The sequence below is a fragment of the Bactrocera tryoni genome, unplaced genomic scaffold (assembly GCF_016617805.1).
Source record: "Bactrocera tryoni isolate S06 unplaced genomic scaffold, CSIRO_BtryS06_freeze2 scaffold_25, whole genome shotgun sequence".
Lineage (NCBI taxonomy): Eukaryota > Metazoa > Arthropoda > Insecta > Diptera > Tephritidae > Bactrocera > Bactrocera tryoni.
In genome coordinates, this window is record NW_024395977.1 from 23,767,145 (window position 1) to 23,779,496 (window position 12,352).

Here is a 12,352-nt window from a genome sequence, read left to right on the forward strand (position 1 = left end):
CAGCCATATAAAGGAGCGCAAATTTGGTGTAGGATTCGTGGTGGGAGAGAGACTCCGTCGCCGAGTACTGTCATTCCCCCTGGTCGATGAACGTCTAGCCACAATCCGCATCAAAGCGAAGTTTTTCAACATATCGCTGGTTTAAACACGCACCCCAGCCCCGCCTCCCCGGGAACTGTGGGACGGCATTTCAAACTCCTTACGTACAGCTGCATCCGAAACCATTGGTTTTCGGAAAATGCAAAAGAACAGCTAGTACGACGAGGAGTGCCGTGTCCCAGCGGAGAGAAAACGACTGCCTACCTCGCAACGTTACGATCGACCACAACACGTGCGGGATGGGATAGAGACCGAGAGTTGAAGAGGGAAGCAAGACGCATTTGCAGACAGAAGAAGAAAGAGGTCGAAATCCGTGAGTATGAAGAGCTTGATAAGCTGGCCGACAGGGGTAATGCTCGAAAATTCTACGAAATGATGCGGCGGCTAACTGAAGGTTTCAAGACCGGAGCATACCCTTGCAGAACCCCCAAAGGTGATCTGGTGATCGATGCCTAGAGCATACTTAAATTATGGAGGGAACACTTCTCCAGCCTTCTGAATGGAGTGAACGTACAACGCCAGGAGAAGGCGAACCCGATTCCCCAATCGATGACGTTGTAGCAGATGTTCCATTGCACCACCATGAAGAAGTTCGAATAGCAATTGCTCGCCTGAAGAACAACAAAGCGGCGGGGCCGATGGATTACCGGCCGAACTATTCAAAAACGGCGGCGAAGAACAAATAAGGAGCATGCATCAGCTTCTTTGTAAAATATCGGATTTTGGAATTTAGGTGTGCTCTGCCCAATCCATAAAAAAGGAGACCCCACAATCTGCCCCAACTACCTTGGGATAAGCCTCCTCAACATCGCATATAATATTCTATCGAGCGTATTGTGTGAAAGTTTAAAGCCCACCGTCAACAAACTGATTGGACCTCATCAGTGTTGCTTTAGACTTGTAAAATCAACAACCGACCAGATATTCACCATGCGCTAAATCTTGAAAAAGACCCGTGAAAGAGAATCGACACACACCACCTCTTCGTCGATTTCAAAGCTGCTTTCGACAGCACGAGAAGGAGCAGCCTTTATGCCGCGATGTCTAAATTTGGTATCCCCGCAAAACTAATACGGCTGTACAAACTGATGTTGAGCAACACCAAAAGCTCCGTTAGGATCGGGAAGGACCTATCCGAGCCGTTCGACACCAAACGAGGTTTCAGACAAGCGACTCCCCATCGTGCGACTTCTTCAATCTGCAGTTGGAAAAAATAATTCGAGCCGTAGAACTAAATAGAGAAGGTACCATCTTCTATAAGAGTGTACTGCTGTTGGCGTATGCCGATGATATTGATATCATCGGCCTTAACACCCGCGCCGTTAGTTCTGCTTTCTCCAGACTGGACAAGGTAGCAAAGCAAATTGGTCTGGCAGTTAACGAGGGTAAGACGAAATATCTCCTGTCATCAAACAAACAGTCGTCGCACTCGCAACTTGGTTCTCACGTCACTGTTGACAGTCATAATTTTGAAGTTGTAGATAATTTCGTCTATCTTGGAACCAGTGCGAACACCACCAACAATGCCAGCCTGGAAATCCAACGCAGGATAACTGTTGCCAACAGTTTCTCTTTCGGACTGAGTAGGCAATTGAGAAGTAAAGTCCTCTTCCCGTCCTGGGCACAATTCCGATTTCTTTGGCGCCGCGATTTGAAGGTACCGTTGGAAAGATGAAGTCCTCCCGATTAAAAAATGTAGGTACCGCAAACGCTTACTTTACGAGATATTCGACCTTAAAGTTCAAAAATTCGCAAAATTCGAACATTTCAAGAAGTTATTTCACCACGTTAAACCCACTTTATTCACATTTTTCTCTTCAAATTAATTAAATTACACTATAATCTTTTAAATAAATCCACATTTTACACTTTTAGCAGGTTTTTTATTTAAAAAATCTTTAGTTTAAAAATTACATTTTACTCTCGTTTGAAACTCATTTGTTTACCAAAAATTACGAAGAAATGGAGCGCTGCCAAGTAATGACAAGGCAATTCGCTGAAATTCCTCTTTTTCGCAAAAATTCCTCTATTCATGCATATGGATATTTTCTTTTTTACATTTATTAAGCAAATAAGTAATATTATATACATGTATTAGTAATATTATAAACAATATTATATATACATACATATGTATAAGTAATATTATATAATAATGTTACGTAATTAAGTGTAAGGTTACAGTACAATACAAAAACTCAAATTTTGTTCAATATGAGTGCATGATAACCGTAAAATATAACCACTTTATATCCAAAACTCATGTTTTAAATATAATGGTATATATTTCGTCACCTAAAATACAAACCAATGTATCATAAAAAATAAATTAAAATCGCTGACAGATATAATAACCAAAATGTATAAATTTTATAACGAAAACTTAAATTTAGTTTGAATATTGGATATAAAGTAGTTATATTTTTTGGTTATTATGCACTCAAACTCATATTTTAAATATAATATACATATATATATATATATATAGACATAAACATATCGTCACCTAATATACAAACCAATGTATCATAAAAAATAAATGGAAATCGCTGACAGAATTAATCATCAAAATTCAAAAAAAATTAGAGCGCGGCCGAAGGCCGCAACGCAGCAAAAAGAAGTACTACGCGATAGTACTTCAGTCACCCCGGGTATTCGCCGGCCAGGTTATTTTTAGAGCGCGCCGAAGGCCGCCAACGCAGAAAGGAGTACCACGCGATATTACTTCAGTCACCCCGGGTATTCGCTCGGCCAGGGTTATTTTTTTAGAGCGCGGCCGAAGACCGCCAACGCAGAAAGGAGTACTTCGCGAAAGTACTTCAGTCACATAAATTACGTATTAAACATATACATATGTACATATGTAGAAAGTATTTTTTTATAGTTAATATAGAAAAAATAATCACTCGATAACAAACAAAGAAAAATTGTTAAAAATCCTACATATTTACTGTTTAAGATGTGGCAAGGCTCGTTTTCCTCATAATTGTAAACAATCTAACCTTTTCAACGATGAGTGTGCTAAGTGATTTTTAAATTAATAAATTTAGGTAAAATATAGCAAAATAAAAGTGAAATGTGAGCTTATTTCAAAGCTTAGAGTGTGTATTTAAATATACAAAGTAAAAAATGTGAAAAAAATTTGTGAAACATAGAGAAATAACACGTTTTCTTAGTGCAAATTTTTGAACGTTTAAACGTGAATATTTTAAAAACTATTAGTAATTTTTACATTATTTTTGGATACTCCTCCTCTGGAGAACCTCCCCTATTCGTACATACCCCATTTATACGGAAATTCGGTTTTTTACCCCTCCGCCAAAGTAATCGGAATCGTGCCCCGTCCTGCTATATGGTGCAGAGGGTTGGACGATTACAACAACTGATGAAACGATTATACGAGTTTTCGAGAGAAAGGTTCTGTGGAAGTTTTACGGTCCTTTGACATCGGCGAATATCGCATTTGATGGAACGATGAGCAGTATGCGATATACGACGGCAGTAACATAGTTCAGCGAATTAAAAGACAGCGGCTACGCTGGCTGGATCATGTTGTCCGAATGGACGAAAAAACTTCAGTTCTGAAAGTATTCGACGCAGTACCCGCCGGGGGAAGCAGAGGAAGAAGAAGAAATCCACTCCGTTGGAAGAACCAGGTGGAGAGGGACCTGGCTTCGCTTAGAATATCCAATTGGCGCCACATAGCGAAAAAAAAAGAAACGACTGGCACGCTGTTGTTAACTCGACTATAATCGCGTAAGCGCTGTCTACGTCAGTAAAGAAGAAGATTTGTTGAGTTTAATATCTCAAAGACTAAAGGACATTAGGTTTGCTTACAACTATTTGTACTATCGACAGTACATTCAAGTTGTTCTGTTGTGCTTTTATTTTATGCTGATAAATATATTTGGATAAGTTCTTATCTGTTACTGATAATTACATTATTATGTGTATATGTCATGAGACATGTTTTTATGTTGGTGAGTATGATAAGGAATGTTATCTTTCTTAATTAGCTGGTGCGTCACAAATAAAAAGCCTAACACTAAACTCTTTCAAATTCTGCCTAGATCCTACTTTAACTCCGTTTTCTTGCAAGAACTTTATTTCTTCACAAAATTCTCTAATAAAGTCATTTACATTCGCTGGCTTACTGATTCCTGTAAAGCAAGCGATTGTATTAGGGAAGTCTCCTGCATGACCTAAGTTTGGCCATAATGTCCTATTGGAATTTTTATTCAATTTAAGTCCATATTTTCCTACATCTATAGAAACTCTTTCTACACCGTCTAGGAAATCAAAATCTGGAAAATTAAAATTATATTGTTTTCCCAAATACAATAACTCACCCTCAACTACAGATTTAATTTCTCCTACCTGTCGACTGGTACCTAAAAGAGTCCTTGCACTTAACGGCAGTACTTTAATACCTGCTCTATGTAAGGTTTGTAATAGGTCCCTAAACCTATCACTACTATACTCCAGTTCCTCATCAATATCTAAACTACCTAATGTTTCCCTACAACTATCTGTTACTTCACAGAATCTACTATCTTCATTTAATTTGCGAAACTTCGCAACTGTAGCCCTAAAATTTGCCTTGTCCTTACTCAAAAGATACGCAAATGTCCTTTTGTTCATTTTAAGATTTAAAAATATGTCTATATATGTATATGTATATTTTGATATAATATGGTATAACAATAATGTAATATGATATAATACAATATATGAACAATGAAATATATAATATAAAATTCTCGTCCGTTAGAATTATAAACACAAAATCTGAAAAACAAAATTAAATTGATTAATCAAAAAATTCACACGCAGCAAAATATATTTATAATTTTACTAACACTAGAATTAGCGAAAGCGACAAATTCCATTAAAAAACAAATATTTGAACATTTGTCAACCGCCCGCACTGGTTAAACATAATAGGTTTTTTATAAATATAGTTTCGACCAACCGGACCGGTGCCACTGTGGTCTGAAATTCAAATTTTTTGGCATAAATTAGAAGGAGTGGTACTAGGCAATTGAAATATCGCATACAGGTTATATATGATTTAGTTAAGAAAAAGTCCAAGAATGGATGAAATCGGTCATTCTCCAGGGGTACCTCCCTTGGACCTACAGTAAAAATTTTTGAATTTCAGCTCCAAAAATTGCGTTATCTTCACGAAAATTGGTAAATATGTTATTCTTGTAATACGCATCGACGATACCAAAAATATTTGAAATCGGTCAGTCCCTAGGAGTACCTCCCTTGGACCTATAGTAAAAATTTGGTTTCATAAAATGAAAAATTTGCATATGATAGGCAAAAGTGGTCAAATAATTTTATTATCCAAATATTTATACATATGTTTTTACTGAAACAATTATTTTTATAATAACACTGACTGTACATCTGAAATGAGAGAGAAGTAACAGAATTATTAAATTCACTTGAATATAATATAAAAAGTTATATGTACCAAGCAAATCATTCGAAATCACAGTCTTCCGTATCTAAAACTAAAACGTTCTCCACAACGTCTGCTTCCGATATATCGAAATCAGAATTATCCGAATCGTATTCAGATCCCCCTGGCAAGTGGTTGAAAATTTGAAGCTCACTTGAAGGTGTAAGCAATTGTATTACTTCTTCTGGTAGCTTCTCTCTTTTCCGAAATTTTTCTCTAGCGGATAAAGACAAGCTTGAAAGAAGGGGGTATGAAGAATCCATTGCTCTATTGAAAACATCAGTCATATTATTTTTTCTTGTATTTTTTCTTGCATGTGCGTTGCGATCTCTCTTGTATAATTTATTTCGAGCTTCTGACGCATTTTCACCAAAACAACCAACAGGCATTACGCAATTTTGTATAATCTGTGAGCCGTGAACAAATATTTTATGAACTGTTGCTATCATTGGAACCATAAATATTTTTCCATGTACAAGAAGGCAGTTCTTTTGCAAAAATCTTCAAACTTTGTGGTATCTATAGGATACTCGCAGGAAATAGCAATTAATATAACTCTAAAGTTATTCAAAATTTCTATATCAATATTTGTAATTAAAGAAAAGAGTTCCAAATTGTTAAATGCTTTCCTGGCAGTATTGCCGTCATTTGATGTTCCACTACCATTTGCTTTAGGCTTATCTATATGAAGGCCCATTTCTTTCCAAAACCTCTTTTTTACTTCTTGTTTACGAAGTTGGAATGCTTCTTTATCTGAAGCTTCCCTTATTTGCCACTTTTTTAATTCGATTCTATAAGCAATGTTTACAACGAATTCAAATACTCGAATCCATGGATTAAGTGGCCTAATACCATATATAAGGATGTAAGTTTGGGTTTAAATATATCAGAATTAAAATTTTTAGTTGTTACGAATTGTTTTGGCGTAGCACCACATATTGGGCATTTTTGACTAGAATTGGTGTTTGTTTTAACATTTAGTACTTTTCCATCAATCAAAGTCATATGCAAATCATAATTGACAATAATTTTTTCTCCGTTATCCATTTGAATATTGGATTTAAATAAGATATTTGCATATCTAGCTGACTATTTTCTTATAGAATTAGAGCTGTAAATTCTTTTGCTAATTGCATTTTTAATGGCCTGCAAAACCGCACTGATTGCGTAGTGCGATTCCTCCAAATAATTTTGCCAGAACTGTCTAACATTTGTAAAGGTAAAATGGTAGTTACAAACAGTGATTGGTCAAAAAGTTGAGGTGTACTTGTCTCAAACCTTTGTTTAAACATACTTTGTCCCGTTGTACCGTCAAACCCATAGCTAGCAATTAAAACAACATTCGAAATTTCTGCCATGACGTGCAAAACATCTTTTTGGAATAAAAGAGTGCGTTGTGCGGTATGGTCTAAGATATTTTGCAGTGATACTTCTGCTGAAGACTCCGACACAGATATCTCCTTAGGCCGGCAAAGTAGCTTGCTTTTAATTACTTCCTCATAGCTTGGATATATATTGCAATTCCTTTCTTTATTTAACAACCTCATGTTGATATATGTATTGTCTTTTGCTTAAATCATTTTCAAGTAAAAATGCGGGAGCTTCTTAAGGAGTGAGTGGAACTGCTTCAGGTTTTTTGGAGGTAAGAGCTTTTCTTATTTCGCTTTGTTCTGGTTGATGTGCAGTTTTCTTTGAAATAAATGCTAAATCACTTGTTTTGATTTTTTTGCCGCCACAGTAGCTGCATGAATCAAAAAATCAACATCGTCATTCTTTTCACAAGAAAGATCACTTGCCAGCTTCCTCTTAAGCCGATCTTTTGCATCTGTGAAGCTAACCTTTGGTCGTCCTGCTTTACTTGAACAGGGTTTTTCAAAATCATTCTCAGAAATTTCAATAATAGGTGTTGCGGAAACCCACTGGGGGTATTTCTCTTAAAATCTATTAACCATACGATTACATTTTGATAATTTTTGGCTAACATATGCTAATAAATTTTGTATTTTTTTTCTTATTTCATCCTGTTTCTTTAAACTTAAATCATTAGTATTCATTTTTTTAAAACCCAATCCAAAACAACATTAGTTTTGCGATCGCCCTCTATCAAACTCCAAGCATTTCTTCGTGTTGGAATTTAAAGGTTGCTGAAAATTACAAATATACTTAAATAGGGCTAAAACGGGTCAATGTTACATACATGATTTTAAAGAACATACCCCAAACTTCCACCGAACATAAAAATCTGGAACAATACGGGACAATACACACAACTTTCACTCCACAGAACACAGGTTAATACGAAATTTTCGGTTAAAAAACCTATCAAACAAACCTCCACACTATACAGACATAACACAATAAACCACATTTTTTTCCATTAAATTAAATAATAGATACCTTTCTTATATTCTTCCATTATAACTTTATTTCTTTTTTTTTCCTTTTTAGCATCATGTTTTACAGCTCATATTTAGAACAGAGTTGCCATATCCAAATATTTTTTTGTATATTTTAAACCATTGAAATGTCTCAATTAATACTGCGTACCTATTTTTTTGAAATAAGAAAAAATAATTTTTGGATTTATGCCAAAAAATTTGAATTTCAGACCATAGTGCGGTCCTTTAATTTATTAACTGCAATATGTATATATAGCAGGGTGTCGACTGAACCCTAATTTCAAAATTCCCTGACTTTTCCTTGACCGAAATTAAAATACAAAAAAATAATTGTCATTCAAAAATTCGTTATAATTGTAAATGATTTATTTTAAAAATAATTTTTGTTTGCTATAATTTACATCTAATAACCGGAATTGAGTAAGAATTTGGAACCATCAATTATTTTATACTTTTTCTCAGATTTCCAACTACATATACATAAAAAATCAGTTTCTTTCGATCCAATAATTACTATTATTATCAATTAGTTAGAAGTTAAACTTCTTTTTTATTATTAATTCTCCAAAAAAAGAAGAAACATAAATAAATAAATTAAATAACATCAAATAATATTAAGCATTGTCTACAGTACGATTGACTAGCATTCGAATGACTAAATTAGAGATATAGTAAATTACTGATGTTTGATCATTTTCATTTCCTCATCAACTTGTTCTAATTGCTTACGCATATTTTCAAGGATACCCTTTTTTGCTTACAATTCTTGTACTTGAATCGTAGCTAATTTTCTTTTCTTCTCTAATAATTTCGTAGTCTGCTCATTTTCTTTTCGCTGTTTTAATGTTTCAGTATAACGAGCATGTGCGTTACGAGCTTCGAGAATAAGTTTTTTGGTAATCTCAACATTTTCAATTCCTCCGCGGACAGTAACAGCATCATATATACACCTTCTACCCACTAAAGATTCTTCTTTAAGACTTTCCATCAAGCATTCCTTATTTACTGAAAAACCACATTGGCATTGCCGTGAGAAAGAGTTTACGATTTTCATTACTTTTTCAACATTTTCAGATGGTGGAAAATCTTAAAAAATTTGAATCCAAAATCGATCCAGTCGTTCTTTTGATGTTGCAAAGTTTTTCAACAATTCTTTAACTACAGGCTAATAGCATACATATATTTTTGAATTCACGATTGACTTTATCGGCACTAACACTATCAATGTTAAAACTTGTTATCCTAAAAAAGTAAGAAAATATAATACATTTTATCATTATACAATGGGTATTAACCTGATTCCATCGATTCTATTTGAAATAAAATAAATCAATTTAGTAAAAGTTGTTTATTAAACATCAGCTCTAAGTTAAAAAGAATTGTCATAAATCTGAAAGTATAAGACGAAGAAAATTACACAATATTTATTTGAGTGTTGGAAATCTTAGAAAAAATTTATATTTTAGCTTTACATAAAAAACTATTACTAAATCGACGAATAAAGATAGTTTAATAATTATAATAATCAAAAGAAGACAATTAAATTAAACTATCTAGTATAACCACTTCAATCTGTCTGTTTACTTTGCATACATTTACATACATGCATACATATACAAATAATATCTGGTTTTCAACGAATTTTCATGAGAGCGTCGTTTTTTTAGTTCCTAGTCAGCTGTTTGGCAGCAGTGTAGCTGGTTTAAATAACGCTAGAATTTAAAACATCATCTCAATTTCGAATTGAAAAATTTTTAAAATGCTGTAGACATTATGAAAAAAAAATTATAAATTTCTCTAACCCAAGTTAGAGTTCCCTGACTTTTCACTGACTATTCCAGAAATTTCGAATTCCCTGACATTTCTAGGTTTTCCAGGTCAATCGCCATCCTGTACAGAATAATATTAAATTCACAAAACTCACCAATCAAAAATGTTCTGTTTTTGCTGCTGTAGATGAATTGAAGATCAAAATGTTCCTTACCTTTTTAGATATTGATATTGATATTAAATGCTACAAAGGAATAAAATTATTAATTTAAAATATATTTAGAGTATTCAAATTCTCGCTAGAATTGCAATTGGCTCGCAATTTTCCCTCAATTTTTATTTCCCTTTTTGGGAAACGCCTTCACATATTTGACACTACCGCAAAAATTAGTTTCCCTATCGACTCCGGCGCAGAAGTGTCGACTATACCGAAGTGTTCAAGTTTGGCTGAAGCATCTAAATCGGATACCAAATTGTTTGCTGCTAACGGTTCACCAATTCAAGTGTTTGGTGAAGTCCTACTTTAATTAAATCTCAATTACGTAGAGAGTTGTGTGGAAGTTCGTAATTGCCGACGTTTCTCAGGCGATTATAGGCGTAGACTTCTTATTATTTTTCGATTTACTACCAGATCTCAACCGACATCGACTACTTGACCGCATTAAAAACAATGTGCTCGATAATGTCAATTAATACACCGAATATTTCAACCATCAACGTAAATATTTTCGGATATTTTGTTAAAATTTTCGGAAATAACTCATCAACCTCCTCTAGAAGTTTCAACAAATTCTACAGTTGTCCACCGTATCGTTACGTCCGGACAACCGGTATTTAGCAGACCAAAGCGGTTATCACCTGAAAAGCTTGCTGCAGCACGTGCTGAATTTGATCTCTTAATGAAACTTGGCATATGTCGACCGTCTAGTAGCGACTGAGCGAGCCCTCTGCATATGGTACGCAAAGCAGATGGTTATTGAAGACCGTGTGGTGATTGCCGTGCCTTGAATGCTGTCACTGTACCGGACAGGTACCCAATTCCGTTTCTCCACGACTTCACGCACGTATTATCAGGCAAAACTATTTTTTCATAAATCGACCTACAGAAAGCTTTTCACCAAATCCGTATACATGAAGAAGATATGTGCAAAATGGCCATTACAACTCCTTTCGGATTGTACGAGTTCACTCACATGACCTTTGGATTACGGAACGCCGCAACATTTCAAAGGGTCATCAATAAAGTCCTTCGCGGAGTAGATAATACCTTCGTCTACCTAGATGACATCTGCATAGCTTCTACCTCGACGAAGGAGCACCGTAAAGACCTTCTAAACGTATTTCAACAATTGCGAGATCACAATTTGACAATAAACATCGCAAAGTTCATACTCGGAGTACCGAAACTCGAATTCCTTGGGCGTTTTATCATCCAAGACGGCATACTCGTACAACCAATTCCTAATCGTGTCAAGTCTATCACAGATCTTAAACTTCCAACTACTGCGAAAGATCTAAAACGTTTTCTCGCCACGATAAATTTTTATAGACCTTTTTTGAAAATTCTCTTCAACATCAAGCTCCATTATTCAACATGACTCCGGATAAAACACTCACCTCTCGTAGGGACCAAAGAAAATAATAAAACATTACGAAGCCTGTAAGGAAGACTTAGCTAAATGTTCGCTGCAAGCACATCCTCCTCCCAACGCGCAGCTTTCATTAAGGATTGACGCATCCGACTATGCAGCCGGTGCAGCGCTACACGGAGTAGTTAAAACACGCTCCAACCACTGGGTTTCTTCCAGTGATCTGCAGTGAATACTTTGCTTATGATTATACTCTCAAATTCATGAATCACCCCCATTGTTCACTCATACTTGCTCTCACCAAAAATATTATATTCTCACAATCACACGGCTTGCTTGTATAATAATGAGAGTGAATATGTCTCACAATCACTTATCGCTCACACTTGGCTTGCTTGCTTCTCTGTATACAATTGTTTGAGCTATTCGTTGCATACCATTAGATGAGTTGAAAGGCTCATGAATACATTCACTAATAAGTGGCTCATTGTTTTTTCATGAATATATTCACAAATTCCGTGCCTATTCAAAATATATATTTATACCTACGCGGAGGGGTTTTAAAAGGAACGAAGCGCGTGATTGTAGTGACTACAAAACTGAAACTTCTTTATTTCTCATCCTTTTATTCAATTATTTTCCTAAACCTAGATGCAAAGCTTTATCTTACATTCTAGAAAGTGGAGAGATTAGGTAGATAAGTCCCTGAAGTTTATACCTACGCGGAGGGGTTTTAAAAGGAACGACTCTAGTGACTTCGTAAAAACTACAAAACTGAAACTTCTTTCTTATCCTTTTAATAAATTATTTTCTTAAGCCTAGAGCAAAGTTTCATCTTACATTCTAGAAAGTGCAGAGCTTAGGTAGATGAGTCCCTGAAGTTTATACCTACGCGGAGGGGTTTTAAAAGGATCGACTCTAGTGACTTCGTAAAAACTACAAAACTGAAACTTCTTTGTTTCTTATCCTTTTATTCAATTATTTTCTTAAGCCTAGAGCAAAGCTGCATCTTACATTCTAGAAAG